The 20986-nt window shown below is 37.2% G+C and overlaps 1 non-coding gene across 1 annotated transcript; it reads left to right on the forward strand.

Annotated features, from left to right (window-relative positions):
* The first annotated feature begins 3251 nt into the window (after window positions 1-3251).
* Window positions 3252-3359, forward strand: LOC112745591 (small nucleolar RNA R71). The gene has a single exon (XR_003173510.1). It is a non-coding gene; the product is annotated as a small nucleolar RNA R71 (small nucleolar RNA).
* Window positions 3360-20986: the final 17627 nt, after the last annotated feature.

Consider the following 20986-nt stretch of genomic DNA (forward strand, 5'->3'; position numbering starts at 1 on the left):
TTGCTCTTGATGGAATTGGGTTGATAAAAGCCTCTGTTGATTGCTCTTGGATTTGGAGAGAAACCCATTGTGAACCGGGCCATGAATCATAAAAGCTTGAGTCAAAGTTTGAGGCAAACTTTGGCTCAAGCTTTTCATATCAGTTGCCCCCTTTTGCTGCTACCAACGTTTGGGCTAAAGTTTGAGGTCAAACTTTGAGCCAAACGTTGAGCCTTCTTGTATGCCTTGTGGCGCCAACGTTTGCCAAAAAGTTTGAGGCAAACGTTGGCGCAAACTTTTGCTCTCCTGGGTGTGTTGATGGTGGTGCCAACGTTTGCCAAAAAGCTTGAGGCAAACGTTGGCGCAAGCTTTTCTCCTCCAGGGTGTTGGTGTGTGGTGCTAACGTTTGCCAAAAAGTTTGAGGCAAATGTTGGCGCAAGCTTTTCTCCTCCAGGGTGTTGGTGTGTAGTGCCAACGTTTGCCAAAAAGCTTGAGGCAAACGTTGGCACAAGCTTTTTCTTCTTCCAGGGAGATTTCAACTTTTCCAAAAGTTTGAGCTAAAGTTTGAGGCAAACTTTGGCTCAAGCTTTTTGTTCTCTCTTGCTCCTAGCTATTCCTTCTTTCTTCAACCTTCTTCAAAGCTCTTTTTCCCTATCATCAATCAACCAAACATATCAAAGCTATGCTCAAAATCATGAGATTGTTATTCTTTCATAGTATATGACAATTATAGCACAAAATCTCATGAAATTGCATTAATTCTTCCATGGTTGATTGAATCAAAGAAAACATGAAATTCTACTCAATTGGCTTACTTATGGCTCAAGAAAGTGCATAAAATCAATTGAAAACAAAAGAAAAAGACTAGTGAAACTAGGCTAAGATGACTTGTCATCATGGAGGGGGGGTATGGTTCGGCCATTATGGACGGGTTTGGGTGGTAAAGTGGTTTGAATTTGAATGGTGAGGTAGGTGGGGTTTTATGAAGGATGGATGTGAGTGGTGAAGAGAATGGTGGGATTTGATAGGTGAGGGGTTTTGGGGGAAGAGGTATTGAGGTAATTGGTGAATGGGTGAAGAAGAGAGAGAGAGGTGGGGTAGGTGGGGATCCTGTGGGGTCCACAGATCCTGAGGTGTCAAGGATTTCTCATCCCTACACCATGTGGTGTGTAAAACGCCCCTTGCTGCCAATCCTGGCGTTAAAAGCCAGGATGCTGCCCATTTCTGGCGTTTAACGCCAGCTTCTTGCCCATTCCTGGCGTTAAACGCCAGTCTGGTCCCCATTTATGGCATTAAACGCCCAGAATGATGCCAGACTGGGCGTTTAACGCCCATTCTGCTACCCTTACTGGCGTTTAAACGCCAGTAAGTTTCTCCTCCAGGGTGTTCTGTTTTTCATTCTATTTTTCCCTCTGTTTTTGCTTTTTTAATTGTTTTTGTGACTTTACATGATCATCAACCTACAGAAAACATAAAATAACAAAGAAAATAGAAATTTAACATAGATAAGTAAAATAAAATTGGGTTGCCTCCCAACAAGCGCTTCTTTAATGTCAATAGCTTGACAGTGGCTCTCATGGAGCCTCACAGATGTTCAGAGCAATGTTGGAACCTTCCAACACCAAACTTAGAGTTTGAATGTGGGGGTTCAACACCAAACTTAAAGTTTGGTTGTGGCCTCCCAACACCAAACTTAGAGTTTGACTGTGGGGGCTCTGTTTGACTCTGTATTTAGAGAAGCTCTTCATGCTTCCTCTCCATGGTGACAGAGGGATATCCTTGAGCTTTAAACACAAGGGAGTCTCCATTCACTTGAATGATCAATTCTCCTCTGTCAACATCAATCACAGCTTTTGCTGTGGCTAGGAAGGGTCTGCCAAGGATGATGGATTCATCCATACACTTCCCAGTCTCTAGGATTATAAAGTCAGCAGGGATGTAGTGGCCTTCAACCTATACCAAGACATCCTCTACAAGTCCATAAGCCTGTTTCTTTGATTTGTATTCCATCTCCAGTGAGATTCTTACAGCTTGTACCTCAATGATCCCTAGCTTCTCCATTACAGAGAGAGGCATAAGGTTTATACTTGACCCTAGGTCACACAGAGCCTTCTCAAAGGTCATGGTGCCTATGGAGGTAATTTTCCAGGGTCTTGTCTCTTCAGAGGTAATTTCTGCCTAGTCAAGTCATCCAGTTCTTTGATGAGCAATGGAGGTTCATCCTCCCAAGTCTCATTACCAAACAACCTGGCATTTAGCTTTATGATTGCTCCAAGGTACTTAGCAACTTGCTCTTCAGTAACATCTTCATCCTCTTCAGAGGAAGAATACTTATCAGAACTCATGAATGGCAAAAGTAAATTTAATGGAATCTCTATGGTCTCAGTCTGAGCCTCGGATTCCCATGGTTCCTCATTAGGGAACTCCATGGAGGTTAGTGGACGTCCATTGAGGTCTTCCTCAGTGGAGATCACTGCCTCTTCCTCCTCTCCAGGTTCGGCCATATGAGACGTATTTATGGCCTTGCATTCTCTTTTTGGATTCTCTTCTGTATTGCTTGGGAGAGTACTAGGAGGGAGTTCAGTAATTTTCTTACTCAGCTGACCCACTTGTGCCTCCAAATTTCTAATGGAGGACCTTGTTTCAGTCATGAAACTTTGAGTGGTTTTGATTAGATCAGAGACAATAGTTGCTAAGTCAGAGTGGCTTTGCTTAGAATTCACTGTCTGTTGCTGAGAAGATGATGGAAAAGGTTTGCTATTGCTAAACCTGTTTTTTCCACCATTATTATTGTTGAAACCTTGTTGAGGTCTCTGTTGATCCTTCCATGAGAGATTTGGATGATTTCTCCATGAAGGATTATAGGTGTTTCCATAGGGTTCTCCCATGAAATTCACCTCCTCCATTGCTGGGTTCTCAGGATCATAAGTTTCTTCTTCAGAGGAAGCTTCCTTAGTACTGCCTGTTGCTGCTTTCATTCTAGAAAAACTATGAAAAATCATATTGACTTGTTGAGTCAATATTTTGTTCTGAGCAAATATGGCATTCAGAGTATCAATCTCAAGAACTCCCTTCTTCTGAGTTGTCCCATTATTTACAGGATTCCTTTCAGAAGTGTAGATGAATTGGTTATTTGCAACCATTTCAATGAGTTCCTGAGCTTCTGCAGGCGTTTTCTTCAGATGAAGAGATCCTCCAGCAGAGCTATCCAATGACATCTTGGATAGTTCAGACAGACCATCATAGAAAATACCTATGATGCTCCATTCTGAAAGCATGTCAGAAGGGCACCTTCTGATCAATTGCTTGTATCTTTCCCAAGCTTCATAGAGGGATTCACCTTCCTTCTGTCTGAAGGTTTGGACTTCCACTCTAAGCTTGCTCAATTTTTGAGGTGGAAAGAACTTTGCCAAGAAGGCATTGACTAGCTTTTCCCAAGAGTTCAGGCTTTCTTTAGGTTGTGAATCCAACCATTTCCTAGCTCTGTCTCTTACAGCAAAAGGAAAAAGCATAAGTTTGTAGACTTCAGGGTCAACCCCATTGGTCTTGACAGTGTCACAGATTTGCAAGAATTCAACTAGGAACTGATGAGGATCTTCCAATGGAAGTCCATGAAACTTGCAATTCTGTTGCATTAGAGAAACTAATTGAGGCTTAAGCTCAAAGTTGTTTGCTCCAATGGCGGGGATTGAGATGCTTCTCCCACAAAAGTCGGGAGTAGGTGCAGTAAAGTCACCAAGCACCTTCCTTGCATTGTGTGCATTGTTATTTTCGGCTGCCATTGTTTCTTCTTCCTTGAAAAGCTCTGTTAGGCCCTCTAAAGAGAATTGTGCTTTAGCTTCTCTTAGCTTTCTCTTCAAGGTCCTTTCAGGTTCAGGATCAGCTTGAACAAGTATGCCTTTATCTTTGCTTCTGCTCATATGAAAGAGAAGAGAACAAGAAAGTAGGGAATCTTCTATGTCACAGTATAGAGATTCCTTGAGTTGTCAGAGGAAAAGAAGAATAGAAGGAGGAGGTAGATAGAAGAGAATTCGAACATATAAAGAAGGAGGGAGTTCAAATTGTACCTTGAGGAGGAGTGTTAGTCCTTTAAATAGAAAGATGTGAGAAGAGGGGAAGAATTTTCGAAAATAAATTAAAAAGATTTTGAAATAATTAAAAAGAAATTTGAAAATTTGATTAAGATTTTCAAAAATTAAGATTAGGAAAGAAATTAAGTGATTTTTGAAAAGATTTTGAAATTAGAAATTAAAAAGATATGATTGAGAGTTAATTTTGAAAAATATGTAATTGAAAAGATATGATTGAGAAGATATGATTGAAAATCAATTTTTAAAAAAGAGAAAGTTTTAAAATTAAAGTTGATTACTTGACTAACAAGAAATTAGAAGATATGATTCTTAAAATTTAAAATTTGATCCTTTCTTAATAGGCAAGTAACAAATCATGAAGAGATATGATTGAAAAGACATGATTTGAAAAAGATTTGCTTTTGAAAAATTATGAAGATTTGAAAAAAATTTGGATTAAAAAACAAAATCTTCCCTCTAGTGTCCTTCTGGCATTAAACGGCCAGAATGGCATCCATTCTGGCGTTTAACGCCCAAAATCCTACCTTTTTGGGCGTTTAAACGCCAGTTTTCCTTCTTCACTGGGCGTTTTGAACGCCCAGCTTTTTCTGTTTGATTCCTCTGCTGAATGTTCTGAATCTTCAATTCTCTGTATTATTGACTTGAAAAGACACAATTTTGAAAATACTTTTGAATTTTTAATGATGAGAAACAATCAAAATACAACTAATATTAGGAAACTCAAATCAAATAATGCATGTAGGACACCAAACTTAAAAATTTTCATATAAGAGACACTAACAAATTGAGAATGCATATGAGAAATAACAAAACGCAAAAAACAAGAGAATTTAAAGATCAGAGCACTGAAATCATCAAGAACAACTGGAAGATCAATGAAGAACATATTGCATGTATTCGAAAAATGCAAGAAGAATAAAAACATGCAATTGATACCAAACTTAAAAAATTGATACTAGACTCAAACAAGAAACATAAAATATTTTTGGTTTTTATGGTTTTATAAATTTTTTTGTGATTTTCGAAACTTATATAGAAAAGAAAATAAATAGAATCAAAACTTTTAATAAAAATTCCAGGAATCATGCAATGTTAGTCTAAAGCTTCAGTCTAAATAGATTAGACATGGTTGGCCAAGCTTCAGTAGGACATTACATTCAACAGCTAAATTGATGAGAATCAATTAGCTTTTGTGATGATAAGAACATCACCTTGAAACTCTAGAATTCATTCTTAAAAATTCTGAAAAGAACCTAATCTAAGCAACAAGATGAACCGTCACTTGTCCAAACTCGAACAATCCCCGGCAACGGCGCCAAAAACTTGGTGCACGAAATTGTGATCATCAACAATGGTGCCAAAGGACTTGGAGCTCTTAAACATGAATCACACTTTGTCACAATTCCGCACAACTAACCAGCAAGTGCACTGGGTCGTCCAAGTAATACCTTACGTGAGTAAAGGTCGATCACACGGAGACTGTCGGCTTGAAGCAAGCTATGGTTACCTTGTAAATCTCAGTCAGGCGAATTCAGATGGTGATGGAGAATTGATAATTAAAAGATAAATAAAACGTAAAATAAAGATAGAGATACTTATGTAATTCTTTGGTTGGAATTTCGGATAAGCGTATGAAGATGCTTTGTTCCTCCTGAACCTCTTCTTTCCTATTGCCTTCTTCCAATCATTCATACTCCTTTCCATGGCAAGCTTTATGTTGGGCATCACCGTTGTCAATGGCTACTTCCCGTCCTCTCAGTGAAAATGTTCCAAATGCGCTGTCATCGCACGGCTAATCATCTGTCGGTTCTCGATCAAGTTGGAATAGGATCTATTGATCCTTTTGCGTGTGTAACACGCTCAACAATCGCGAGTTTGAAGCTCGTCACAGTCATCCCTTCCCAGATCCTACTCAGAATACCACACACAAGGTTTAGACGTTCCAGATCTCAGGAATGGCCGCCAATAATTCTAGCCTATACCACGAAGGTTCCAATCTTAGATCAGAAACCCAAGAGATATGCATTCAAGCTTGTTCATGTAGAACGAAAGTGGTTGTCAGTCACGCATTCATAGGTGAGAATGGTGATGAGTGTCACATAATCATCATATTCATCATGTTCTTGGGTGCGAATGAACATCTTAGAGAAGAAATAGACTTGAGTTGAATAGAAAAACAATAGTACTTTGTATTAATTCATGAAGAACAGCAGAGCTCCACACCTTAATCTATGGTGTGTAGAAACTCCACCATTGAAAATACATAAGAACAAAAGGTCTAGGCATGGCCGAATGGCCAGCCTCCCAAAGAGGGTTCAATCATCAAAACATGATTCTAGGATGATCAAAAGATGAAAATACAATAGCAAAAGGTCCTATTTGTAGATAACTAGTAGCCTAGGGTTTATAGAAGTCAGTAATTAATGCAGAAATCTTCTTCCGGGCCCACTTGGTGTGTACTTGGGCTGAGCGTTGAAGTTTCCATGTGTAGAGACTTTTCTTGGAGTTAAACGCCAGCTTTTGTGCCAGTTTGGGCATTTAACTCCAGCTTTTGTGCCAGTTCCGGCGTTAAACGCCAGAATTCTTGAGCTGACTTGGAACGCCTGTTTGGGCCATCAAATCTTGGGTAAAATATGGACTATTATATATTTCTAAAAAGCCCAGGATGTCTACTTTTCAATGCAATTGAGAGCGCGCCAATTGGGCTTCTGTAGCTCCAGAAAATCCACTTTGAGTGCAGGGAGGTCAGAATCCAACAGCATCTGCAGTCCTTTTTCAGCCTCTGAATCAGATTTTTACTCAGGTCCCTCAATTTCAGCCAGAAAATACCTGAAATCACAGAAAAACACACAAACTCATAGTAAAGTCTAGAATTGTGATTTTTAATTAAAAACTAATAAAAATATAATAAAAACTAATTAAAATATACTAAAAACATACTAAAAACAATGCCAAAAAGCGTATAAATTATCCGCTCATCACTAAGCAATTTACTAGTGGTTGACAATCCTTTTGTTTTTTATGAAAACTGTAAGCATGCCTTTGAAACTTTAAAAACCAAACTCACAACAGCACCAATCATCACACCCCCAGATTGGGAATTACCTTTTGAACTCATGTGTGATACAAGTGACCTTGCAATTGGTGCTATGTTAGGACAAAGGAAGGGCAATTTACACCATGTCATTTATTATGCAAGCAAAGTATTGAATGAAGCTCAGAAAAATTACACCACAACAGAGAAGGAATTATTGGCAGTGGTTTATGCATTTGATAATTTTAGATCATACTTGATTGGATCTAAGGTTGTAGTTTATACTGACCATGCTACCCTTAAGTATTTGATGTCAAAATAGGACGCCAAACCAAGACTTATCAGATGGATATTGCTTCTACAAGAGTTTGACATTGAAATAAAGGATAGGAAAAGGAGTGAAAATCAAGTTGCTGATCATTTATCAAGGCTGCCACAAGAAATAAATCAAGAAGCTTCCCATCCAGTGAACGAAAGCTTTCCAGATGAACATATTTTACAAATTCAACAAGCCCCTTGGTTTGTAGATATTGCAAACTATAAGATTGGAAGGAAGATCCCTCAAGATTTCACCAAGCAACAAGTGAAGAAGCTGCTCAATGAAGCCAAGAAGTTCTTGTGGGATGAACCATTCTTATTCAGGAGGTGTCTAGATGGGATGATTAGGAAATGTGTTCCTGAGAATGAAATGAAGGATATACTGTAGCAGTGCCATAATTCAGCCTGTGGTGGTCACTTTGGACCATAAAGGACGGCTGCCAAGGTACTCCAAAGTGGAGTTTACTGGCCAACCATCTTCAAGGATGCCAGGGAGTTCGTTCATCTATGCAATGAGTGCCAGAGAGCCGGAAGATTGACAAGAAGGAATGAGATGCCTCAGAACTACATCCTGGAGGTAGAACTCTTTGATCTTTGGGGTATAGACTTTATGGGCCCCTTTCCACCTTCATACTCCTTCAAATACATACTTGTGGCAGTAGAGTATGTTTTAAACTGGGTGGAAGCCATAGCAACAACCACATGTGATGCACAAATTGTCCTTCAATTCCTTAAGAAGCACATTTTTACTAGATATGGAGTGCCTAAGGATCTTGTCAGTGATGCTGGTAGCCATTTTTGTAACAAACAAATAGAGAAACTACTTCACAAATACAGAGTAATGCATAAAGTAGCCACACCATATCACCCACAGACCAATGGCTAAGCAGAGCTTTCAAATAGGGAGTTGAAGAGGATTTTGGAAAAAACAGTGGGGAACACAAGAAAGGATTGGGCCAGAAAATTAGAAGATGCTCTCTGGGCATACAGGACAGCCTTTAAAACTCCTATTATAAAGTCCCCTTTTCAGTTATTATATGGAAAGTCCTGTCACCTCCCTGTAGAGCTTGAGCATAAAGCCTTTTAGGCCACTAAACTCCTCAACCTTGATTCTCAAGTAGCAGGAGAGAAGAGGCTACTGCAACTAAATGAGTTGGATGAGTTTAGACTGGAAACCTATGAAAATGCTAAGATTTACAAGGAAAAGGCTAAGAGATGGCATGACACAAGGATCTCAAAGAAGGAGTTCAAACCAGGACAGCAAGTACTCTTATATAACTCCAAGCTCAAAGTTTTTCCTGGCAAACTCAAGTCCAAATGGACTGGTCCCTACTTGGTGACAAAGGTTCTTCCTTATGGAAGCCTTGAACTTATGGATGAAGCAACAAAGGACATCTTCACAGCAAACGGTCACAGGGCAAAGCATTACTTGGGACAAAGAGAAGGAGGTTCAGGAATTAAGTTGAGCAAGAATGAAGGATGTCAAGCTAGTGACATTAAAAGAGCGCTTGTTGGGAGGCAACCCAACCAGAGGTAGTTTTCTTTTCCTAACTATTTCAATAAAAAGGTTAAGTAGATTTATCTGTATTGTAAGGAGCTAAGTTTGGTGTTGCATACCAAAACAATTTAAGGGTGAATAAAGGATGCTAAGTTTGGTGTTCCACTAAAAATTTCATTTAAAAACACATTTCAACCATCTGCATAAATGGTTACTAGCTCCAAGCAATCAGGGAAATCACTAAACCATTGTTTGTCTTCTGGTTTTTAGTATTACTACCTTTAGCAAAGGCATAAGGTTTCACATATATGGTTGACTTGTTGCATAAGAGGCATTGGCAAGGGACTAAGTTTGGTGTTCACACACCAAAGTAAGTTCAAAAGCCTACAAACAATTCATGCATGCTAACCAATTGCTTAAGGGCTTGGGAAACAAGCAACTTCCAAGGATGGTGTAGGAAAACATTCAACCTCTAGAAAGAATCTGCATCATCATCCAAAAAAGATACAACAGAGATAAATAAGGATGACAGAAGGAAAGCTGGGAGACATTCCCAAGAGGTTGTATTGACACTTAATCCCTTTTTCTGTGAAGCATTATAAATTGGAGGTTCTTGTGTACCTTGCTGAAGTGTTCAATTAAGTATAGATGTAGATGTCTGCTAAGTGTTCTAGTTTGTATGCTTGTTATCACTCATCTGCTAAAAATTATGCCTTGTTTCCCTCTACATCAATAAGAGAAAATGTTTAAAAAGAAAGTGATTGTCTAATGTGGTAGGAGTAAGAGTAAAGTTCAGTGGTGGTAATTGCATGATTAAATGATAAGCTCAATAATAAAAGCTGCAGAATAGAATGTCTTTTGTAGTGAGAACTAAGTTGCTGCTATGAAACCTTCAATTAATGAACATCCTTGGAAAATGAAGAAAAGTAAGAAGGAAAAAGAAAAGAAAAGCCAAAAATTGGCAACAAAAATGAAAGAAACAAATAATAAGGCTAGACACCAATAGCTTGGACCTTAGGACACATGCTTGTGGTGCTTCTTGTACTAGGATCGGCTTGGACAATTAGGTTCTGAGGAGTCTTTTAAAACTTGGTAACTTGGATTAACTAATCTGGGATTACCAACCGAAAGTCCATTATCAAGAGCAACCTAGTTACAAAGCATTTATTAACCTAAAGAGATGCTGGGCATCAATGTTCCTAAGAAGATTTGTGAGCCAAGTGTTTGTAGTGAAGAGGTGTTGAGAAAAATTGAGCCAAAAGGCTACTGGAACACTTGACATTGAGCCACCATTAAGAAATAAATTTCTAAAGCAAAAGAAAGAAGGAAAAATCTAAAAGGGATCAACAAAAGAACAAGGTAATATAGCAGCAACTCTAGTGAATCCTCAAAGGGACATTTCATATCAGAAAGCTAAGAATAATTGAGCTGCATTTTGTCTGCATAAAACCTCATGAACCAGATTTTATTACCTGCTAAATAAGGACATACATGCTTCTCTGTTTCATTTCATTTCTTCTCATGTTTAGTGCTTTCTTGGGGACAAGCAAGATTTAAGTTTGGTGTTGTGATGACAATTCATCTTATGCTAGTTTCACAAGCATTTTTCATTAGTTTCATTAGGTTTTATGCACTTTCTTGCACAATAAGTAAGTAATTGCAGTGGATTTTCATGATTATTTTGAATCAATCAAACATCATTTATTTTACACAAAATCATAGGGTTTATGCTAGAATTAATTGATTTTATGAATGATGCAAAGACCTTGTGATTTTGGTGATTTTTTCATTGCTTGTTTGGTTGCTTGTAGGTGAAGAAATAAAGAAAGGAAGAATAAGGGAAGCGTTGCATGCAATTAGAGAATGCCATGCTCAAAGAGCAAACATGCCTAACGTTCACTTCTAAAGTGAGCGCCACACTCACTTATTTACCTTTTTCGTGGATTTTGAGATTAGGAGGCAAGCTTGTGTTGTCCGTACGTAAGGTGCAGCGCTCAATGAGTGAGCGTAGCACTCAGTAAGGGAGCGCCAAGGAAGGGAATTGCGCACCAAAGAAGCACCAAAGAGCCAGCGCTCAATGAGTGAGCGTAGCGCTCATTAAGGGAGCGCTAATGAAGAAAAAAGGCGCACGAGGGATGCACGCTGAGGGAAAAGAACGTAGCGCTCACAAAGTGCACAGAGCGCTCTACTGGGAGCAAGCATGCACCCTGACCCAAGCCACCAAGCACCTCAGATCCACTTCTTCAAAAACCCAAAAGGCCCACTCTAATTGCTTGAGGACTGAAAATAGAAAGTGTATAAATAGGATCAAATTTGATTTGAGGGAGGGGCCTTTACTTCACACTTTTCTTTTACTTTTCTTTTTCTCTTGAAATTTTCCTTTTAGAATTTTAGAGTTTGAGATCAGATCTGGGTTTCGTTTTCTTCTGAGTTTCATTTTCTTTCTTCTTCAATTTTATCTTTTCTGTTTTGACAGGAGAGCAATTGAGCTCTAGGCTTTCTTTCTGTGTTACTTCACTGAATTTGTCAATTTCTCTTTAGAATTTCAGAATTAATCTAAGTTTCCTTGCTATTTTGATTCTTCTGAAATCTTTCATCTCTGATTTGCTACTGAGATCCTGATATGAATCTCTTCATCTCATACTCCTCTGATTTACTGTAATTTACAATTCCAGTTTTATTTTGAATCCCAGTACCCAAATCCCTTTATTCTTCATGCAATTTAAGTTTCCTAGCAATTTAGATTCAGCAATTTAAATTCCTTGCACTTTAAGTTTCAGTTATTTACCTTTCTTGCAATTTAAGTTTCAACTCTTTTACTTTCTTGCACTTTAAATTTCTGCAATTTACTTCTTCTGCATTTTAAGATTTTGTCAATTTACTTCATCCCTTTTATTTTCTTGCAATTTTACTTCTGTTAATCAAGTTCTACTCAAATCATCAAATATTCGCTTAAATAAATTCATCATCATACTAAAGTTGCTCAATCCATCAATCCATGTGGGATCGACCTCACTCTTGTGAGTTATTACTACTTGATGTGACCCGGTATACTTGCCGGTGAGTTTGTGTGGAATCGTTTTTCCCTTATCACCTGTTTTTCCAAAAACATTTTCTCAATTTCTAAAGTACTCAACCTTAGCTAAATCAAACTTCAACCCCAAACATATAAACCTTCAAATATTCATGACCCATAAGCAAATTAACCTATCTAACTAAAAGATTAAACTAATCCTAGGTGAATCAATATAACAAAAGAAAGCAATTAAGTCAAAGAACTATAAACAAAAAGAGAAGGGTTAGAACAATATTACGATGGTGGGGTGTCTCCCACCTAGCACTTTGGTTTAACATCCTAAGTTGGACAATTTGAGGGTCTCACATCAAGGAGGCTTATGCTTCCATTCCTCCTTGCTCCTCCACCCATGCTTGGTCTTCAATTGTCCTCCAGGGTCCCATGCTTTGTTTATCAATACCCCTCCATGTTGATCTTCAATCCTGCAATGGGGTGACCAAACTCTTGAATTCTCATCAAGACTCCAAATCCTCCTTTGAAAACCTCTCAACTGTGCCTTGCATTATCCTTGGAACTCGAATCTTGAGGGGGCAAACTTAGCTAGCCTTAATCCATCATGCAACCCAACATTGATCTCTTTCTCACTTAGCAATCCCCAAATGATTCTAAGTTGACCGTCCGTTTCCAACAAAGCATACTCATGTGGGCAAATAAAGTTAAGGGATGAGATTGTTACCCACTTAAACGGTGTGTCGGATGGTTGCTTAAGAATGGAGACTTCCAATAGCCTTGAAATTTCCGCTCCCTTGCACTCCTCTTTGATCACCTCCACTTCTTGTTCAATCCTCACCGATTCTTTAACCACTTTTTAAACTTCAATAAGCTCAACTTCATCCACTTGTAGCAAGTCATGCTTTAATTCTTCCTCTTCCACTTGGGTTCTAAACCTTCCTTCATCCCACACTCTTTAATTGAGGTTTGTAACATCCCTTCCAGCAAAATACCTTGCTTAAGTTAGGGTGTTTCTACTATAAAGAACATTACGTAACCTTTTCTAGTATTAACTACTTAATTATCGAGTTTACATTTCAGTTTTAAGAAAATGCCAAAAAATGTTGTTTTTATTCATTAAAGATATGTTTCAAAGATTTCCAACAAATAATAATCACATAAATATTATTAATAATAATTCTTATACAAAAGAAACCAAATGAAACTCAAATACAATATACCAAACCTACCCCTCTATGTAAAATAAAATCTCAAGGGACAACAGCGAGGGTACTCTATAAATGCACTTAAAGCCATAAAGAAAACCTACTAATCGCCAGCAGCTTTAAATTGCATCTTCAAACCTTTGTCACTGAAAGGGTGTAAAATTTAGGGGTGAGAATCAAACCACAAGTTCTCAGTAGAGGTCAAGAGTGCCGTAAAAGTAAAAAATAAATCACAAATAGATAATTTAGTTCAACAATATTCATTTTCATTAATTATATAAAACTCTTTGAAATTACGTTGAGAAAGAATTGGATATTAGCTTATAAAAATCTCGGTACGAATAGTCAGCCTGTCCCAAGCATAGATTCATTAAGTCTATGCTGAACCAGTATAACTTTTCATATAATACTTAACACTAAGCGCAATTGAAAAATAGGCAAGTAGCACACAAATAGACAAATAGAACACAAACAACAAAACAAGGAATAAAATAAAAGCACAAGAAATATCACAAAGAATAATGCGCAAACAAGATGATGCATGTCTAGCCCTAGTGCAGGTAATGAGCTCATTTGTCAGTTTCTACCCGCTCCTGACGTAACCCAGCATTACTAGCCGGATATGGATTTCCTGTTAGCTATACACCTGTTTACAGGAAATAACCCCTCTGCTACCACAAGGTCTACTGCACGCAAGAAATAACACATCTGCCACTACAGGGATGTATGCCAACACACCTTCTGTATACAGGAAATAACCCCTCTGCCACTACAGAAATGGAACAGGTGGTCGCGGTTGATGGGTTAAAACCGAAATTCCAACACCTAAAACTCACCGGGAAGTGTACCAGGTCACATCAAGTAGTAATTATTCACATGAGTGAGGTCGATCCCACAGGGATTGAAGGATTGAGCAATTTTAGTTAGGTGGTTAATTTAGTTAAGCCAACAAGTGATCATTTGAGTTATTTTGTAGCCAACAAAATGTAAATGACAAGGAATTTAAATTGCAGAAACTTAAAGTGCAAGAAAGTAAAATAGTTGAAACTTAAATTGCAAGAAATGTAAATAGCTGAAGCTTAAAGTGCAAGAAATGTAAATTGCTTGAATAATAAAGGGGTGTGGGGTGCTGGGATTCAGAAATTAATGACAGAAAGTAAAGAAGATGAATTAATTGCAGCAGATCTAAACAGAATTGGAAAATTTCAATGAAGGATAAAGCAAAAAGTAATTTCAACGTAATTACAAGAACTAGGAAGGAAATCCAAAAGCTCAGAGGCTCAATGAGACTAGAAAACAAGTCTAGATCTCAATTCCTTCGTTGATCCAGCAGAGAACAATTTGCAGAAGGAAAGAAAATTTAAAAATAGTAAAGAAGATTTAGATCCAATCCTTAGATCAATTGAGAAGAAGAGTGGAAGATGATTCTCAGAATTTGAATCAATGGAACTCTTTCCAATCTCAATTCAAGATCCAAAGGAAGACAGCAAAAGTAGCAAAGAAATGAAAATGAAATCAGAAAGCTAAATCCAAATCATAATTCCTTAGAATTATGCAGAAGAGAACCAAGATGAATTGTAGATCAAGGATTGAAACAGAATTCTTTCAATCTCTATCCACAATTCAAATACAGAAAGCAAAAAAATCAAAAGTGAGAACAAGGAAGAGAGAACTCAGCTCTCAATCCCAATTCTCAATTCAAAGCTCAAAATCAATGAAAATTCCAAAGTGAAAAGTAAAAGTTAACAAAAGGTCCTTTCTAAATCAAACTAAGTCCTATTTATACACTTTCTATTTTTGATCTTCAGAATTTGGAGTGAGCTTTTCAATTGGTGAAGAATTGAATCCAAAATAGCACTTAAAGTGAAATTGGCCCATGGTGCACCTCCAGGGGAGCGTTCAGTTAACTAAGTTAACTGAGCACTCCAAGTCTTGGTCCTTGGCTTCATTTTGGTTCGTGCCTTGCTCTAGGGTAGCGTTCAGTTACTTTAAAGTAACTGAGCGCTACATGTGCTTCCTTGGCTTTCCCATGTTGCGTCACAAGCCTTGCTCTAAGTGTGTCTCTATAGCGCTCAGTGCAAAGTAATTAACTGAGCGCCCCTTGCTTGTGAGGTGAGTTAACTCAGCGCCTCTTCTTGATTTGGATGAGCCCAGCTTCAAGTCTTGGTGGAAGCAAATCACAAATTTTCTTGGCATGAAGGGGTAGAGCTCAGTTGGAAACTTTTAACTTAGCACCCTCTTTGTAAAACACTAGCGCGGCGCCTTATGCTTTGACATGAGAGCTCCAGGTTCGATTCCTTGTGAGGCCACTTTGGTGCCAATTTTCTTTGGCCAAGTGAAGCTTCATGACTTGTTCCTTGCAAAGTGAAACTAGCGCTCAGTGAAGAATAAGTAACTGAGCGCCTATTGTTTTTGCACCAGGAGGCTCCAAGTTCGAGCCTTGTTGAGTGCATCTTGAGGATATTTTCCTTGAAGATTAATAGCGCTTCTTCCTTGCAAGTGAGGAGCTCCAAGTTTGACTCTTGGTGGATGCACTTTGGCACATTTCTTTTGCTTGTAGCGCTTCCTCTTTGTCCTCCATGTGTAGAGTTCGATCCTTGGATCCCCCATTTTACTTGATTGTGCTTTGATTTCTTTCAAGGGGGAGCACAAAAAAGGTAGAATTAGTTAAATGAGTGCCAATGCTTTCTTCCATTCTTTTGGGCGCTCAGTTAGGTAAGTCAACTTAACGCTAATGCTTCCTTGGCCTTGTTTAGTTTGATGCTGGGCTATGGCCTTTCTTCCTTTGGTGCGCCACACTTTTGGTTCCTTAGGTCACGCTCTCCCAAGCGTGGCCTAAGGTTCAAAGCGTTCTTTTACTTCAAAAGCATGCCAAAATTCCTTTTTCATCCATTTCTTCACCTACAAGTAATTCAAACAACCAATCAAAGCATTACCAAATTCACAAGGTTCATAAATCATTCAAAAAAATAAATTAAATTTATCTTAAACCTCATGATTTAGTGTCAAATAAAGGATGGTTGATTAATTCAACAAAACTATGCAAATCCACTCCAAATTACTTACTTACAATGCAAGAAAGTGCATAAAACCTAATGAAACAAGTGAAAATTGCTTGAAAAGCTAGCATAAGATGACTTGTCATCACAAGACCAAACTTAAACCTTGCTTGTCCCCAAGCAAGCACTAAACATAAGAGAAAATGAAATGAAACAAAGAAGTATACATGTCCTTATTTAGCAGATAATTGAACTTGGTTCATGGGATTTTATGCAGACAATAGTAGCTCATTTATTACTTGCTGACAGATAAGAAATGTTTTCTTAAAGGTTCATTAGAGTTGTTGCTATAATACCTTACTTTTGCTTGATCCCTTGTTCACTTTTTCTTTCTTCATTTTGCTTCAAATAGCTTATTTATTAATGAAAGCTTGGTGGCAAATGTTGCAGCAGCCTTTTGGCTCAATTTTGCTCAACATTTCTTCACCACAGACACATGACTCATAATTTCTTCCTAGGAGCATTGATGCCCAGCATTTCTTTGGATTACTAAATGTTTTGTAACTAGGTTGCTCTTGATGGTGGACTTTCAGTTGGCAATCCCAAATCAGTTGATCTAAGTGGCCAAGTTTCAAAATACTCCTCAGAACTTACTTGTCCAAGCATATCCTAGTACAAAAACACCACAGGCATATGTCCTAGGGTCCAAGCTATTGGTGTCTAGCCTTATTATTTGTTTCTTTGCCAATTCTTGGCTTTTTTTTCTTTTTCTTTTTGTTTTGCTTCATTCTCAAGGGAATTTCATTAATAACAGACCTTATAGCAGCAAGCTAATTCACACTTTAAAGAACATGTTATTATGCAACTTTTGTTATTTGAGCTAATCATTAAATCAAACAACTACCACTACTGAATTTCATAGTAACTTCTACAACATTGAACATTCACTTTTCTAAATCAAACATTTTTCTTTTATTCATTGCAGAAAGGAACAACACAAAATTCAAGCTAATGATGGATGACAAACATAATGCCATTCATTTGTAAGAAAACTACTCAGAATATGAAATTTCAAAACATAAGGCATTTGGAGGCATCTCATGTCTCAGATATACATCTCCTTATTAAATTTTGAAAAGAAAACATGAAAGAAACTGGTGTACGAAATTGTAAATCACACTTTTCACAATTCGTACCACTAACCAGCAAGTGCAATGGGTCGTCCAAGTAATACCTTACATGAGTAAGGGCCAATCCCATAGAGATTGTTGGCTTGAAGAAAGGTATGGTTATCTTGTAACTCTTAGTCAGGATATCAATTATAATTATCAGTTGACTTGCAAATGAACAAGAGAGCATGGATTAAATAATACTTATTATGCAGTAATGGAGAATATGTTGGAGTTTTGGAGATGCTTTGTCTTCTGAATCTCTGCTTTCCCCCTGTCTTCTTCTTTACGCACGCAAGGTTCCTCCTATGGCAAGTTGTGTGTTGGTGGATCACCGTTGTCAATGGCTACTGATGAGAGGAACTTTTGCGTGGTCTAAAAATTTGTGGATAAATTCTCGTTGCAAGTATAGTTTCTAAACCTTCAAAAGTCATTTCATACAAACGTTTTGGTTGTCACAAGTAACAAACCACTTTAAAATTGTTAACCGAAGTATTCAAACCTCGGGTCGTCTTCTCAAGGAACTGCAAGGAAGTATGTTTTTATTATTGGCTATAAGGGTTGTAAATCGGGGTTGAGAGTGAGGAATAAGTATGACAAATACTTTAAATGGCAATTAAAAATAAATAAATAACTGTAAAATAAACTTTTGGCAAGGTATGAGAATTTGGAAGTCCAGATTTAGTTATCCTTATCAAAAATAATGAAAGTTAAATCTTAATTCACTTAGTTAACCTTTACTAAAGTAAAGGAAAGTCAAGGGACTAATTAGTTTGATCTTCGAATCCTATTTATTTCCTAAGAAAGGGTTGGGATTATTGAAGTTCAGTTCAATTAGCAAAGATAACAGTTATCAATTATGTTGAGATAAGATAACTCCTGAGTTACTGCTTTTTTAACCAAGACCAAAAGAGAAAAAAGTAAATCTGCTGGAATAAAAATGCCTTCAGATGTAAAGAAACAATAACATAAAATAAAGAAAGCAATCATAAACTGAAATACCTCAAATAGCATTAATAAGATAAATTATAATCTAACATGAAGAGTTCATGAGCCATTTTGGTGACATAAAGTATAGATACGAATAAAAGCAGTAGAATAAAAATATAAAAAGAATATTAAACCTGGGATTGAGAGTCACTCCTAAAACTAAGAGAAATCCTAAATCCTAAGAGAGAGAGGAGAGAACCTCTCTCAAAACTAATCTAAATCATGAGAAGTAACTAATTTTGCCGAGCTCTCATTGAATGGATGCATTCCCACACTTTATAACCTCTGGTCTATGCCTTCTGGACTTGGATTTGGGCCAAAAAGGGCTTCAGAAATCGCTGGGAGCGTTTTCTGCAATTTCTGGTGCGTGGCCTCTGTCACGCGTCCGCGTGGGTCACGCAGCCGCGTCATTCGGAGCTTTGCTTGTCACGCGGTCGCGTCAGTCATGCGGCTGCATCGCTGTTGATTCACGCTTGGCATGCGTCCGCGTCGCCCATGCGATCGCGTGGATGCCAGTTTCTTTAGAAACTCCGTTTTGTGCTTTCCTTCCATTTTTGTATGTTTCCTTTTCCATCCTTTAAGTCATTCCTGCCTTAGAAGATCTGAAACTACTCAACACACTAATCACGACATCGAATGTAAATAAAGGTAATTAAAATAATTAATTTTAAAGCATAGGAAACATGTTTTTCACATACATCACATAATAAGGGAGGAAAAGTAAAACCATGCAATTAGTATGAATAAGTGGGTAAAGAGTAGATAAAAACCACTCAATTAAGCACAAGATAAATCATAAAATAGTGGTTTATCAATCTCTCCACAGTTAAACATTAGCATGTCCTCATACTAAGCTCGAGAGAACTATAAAAGTGAAGAGGAATGGTAAAATGTATGAAATGCAACCTATGTATATGAATGCAAAATGTTTCTACCTACTTGGTTAAAAATAAATAAATTCTCCAAGACAAATATAAATCAGATTCCATTAATTCAAATCATACAAAATAAGGTACAAGTGAACTTGTAAGAAGATAGCTCATGAAAGCAGGGAATATAGAATTTAGCATTGAACCCTTACTGGTAGTATATATCACTCTAACTCTCAAGTGTCTAGGGTCAATCACTCTACTCTTCTCTAATCATGCTTTCTAAACTTTGTTCTTCATCTAACCAATCAACATTATTTAATGTACCAATGCAAACATCATGAGGTCTTTTCAAGGTTGTAATGGGGCTAAGGTAAAGGTAAGGATATATGTATGGCCAAGTGAGGTATAATATGAATCTTTAATTAACCTAAACTTTCACCTAACATACATATACTCTATATAATTCTAATTCATGTTTAGCTACCCAAGATTCCCACTTTTGCATCACATACTCATGTATCAATTTTTCTTTTTAATTTATCACATGTGCATTGATTTTTCATTAACTTAACATTGGGGTAATTTTGTCCCCTTATTTATTTATTTATATTATATATATTTTTTTTTCATTTTCTCGTTTTCTTTTCTTTTCTTTTCTTTTCTTTTTTAAAGAACTTATCAATGCACATGGATTTTTCATTATTTTTCTATTTTGGTTTTTCATGAGTAGGTTCCCAAATTTCCCATATTCAAATAAATTAAAAACATGATACGTTCCCTTATCAACCCATGTTCCCACAATTTTCCCACACTTATTTGATACACAATCTCTATCTTAAGCTAACCAAAGATTCAATTGGGATAATTAATTTGTTTTCCGCTTAAGGCTAGTGATGTGGTAAAATATAGAACAAATGGGGATTAAAAGGCTAAAAGTGGCTGACAAGGGTGATTTAAAGGGTAGGCTTATTTGGGATAAGTGAGCTAAAATTAAACAATGGCCTCAATCATGTGCAAGCATGTAAATATACTAAATAATGGACATATAGATTGGAACAAAATATAGATTACAATCATAGAGAAGGAAACACACAGGAATAAAATATTTACGGTTAAATAATGTAACCATATAAATAAGCTCAAAATCTCACAGGTTGTGTGTTCTTTGGCTCAAAAACCATGTTCCACATACAACTTCAAACAAGTTTTAACATAAAAAAAAAATTTTTTTTCAATTTAAATTAGTGAAATTTTTCAAAGATAGGGTCTTAAAAGAATTTTATTACTTTAACCAAGTAGTAACTAAATGCATAAAATCAAACAAATATGCAAATGCAATAACTAATTTAACAAAGAAAATTTAAACATTGGTGTTGAAACAGAAAGGTACTAACCCATGGAGATAGGTATCGACCTCCCCACACTTAAAGATTGCACCGGCCTCGGTGCATGCTAAGATGTGCAAGTGGACGGGTGGCTTCAACTGATGCTTTTCTCTATAGATTGTACAGATTGACTTGCCTGTCTCCCCATGTAAACGTCTTCCGATTCTCTTCCGGGTGACCATTCTGAAAGAAAAAGGGAAGAAGAGTAACCCAGAAATAAAGATAGAAAAATAAATACAGTATGGGTGGGTTAATGCCAAATAATAAGGGTCTCAATTACATGGTAGCTACAACATGCAAGTGAGAAAACAATAGAAGCCATGGCATGCCAGTGGTATAAAATGTACAACAATGGAAAAGAGTGGGGAAGGAGAGATAATATAAATTCATGTCAATGCAAAAGTAATACAGATATAAA

This window comes from Arachis hypogaea, chromosome 14 (genome assembly GCF_003086295.3).
Source record: "Arachis hypogaea cultivar Tifrunner chromosome 14, arahy.Tifrunner.gnm2.J5K5, whole genome shotgun sequence".
Classification (NCBI taxonomy): domain Eukaryota; kingdom Viridiplantae; phylum Streptophyta; class Magnoliopsida; order Fabales; family Fabaceae; genus Arachis; species Arachis hypogaea.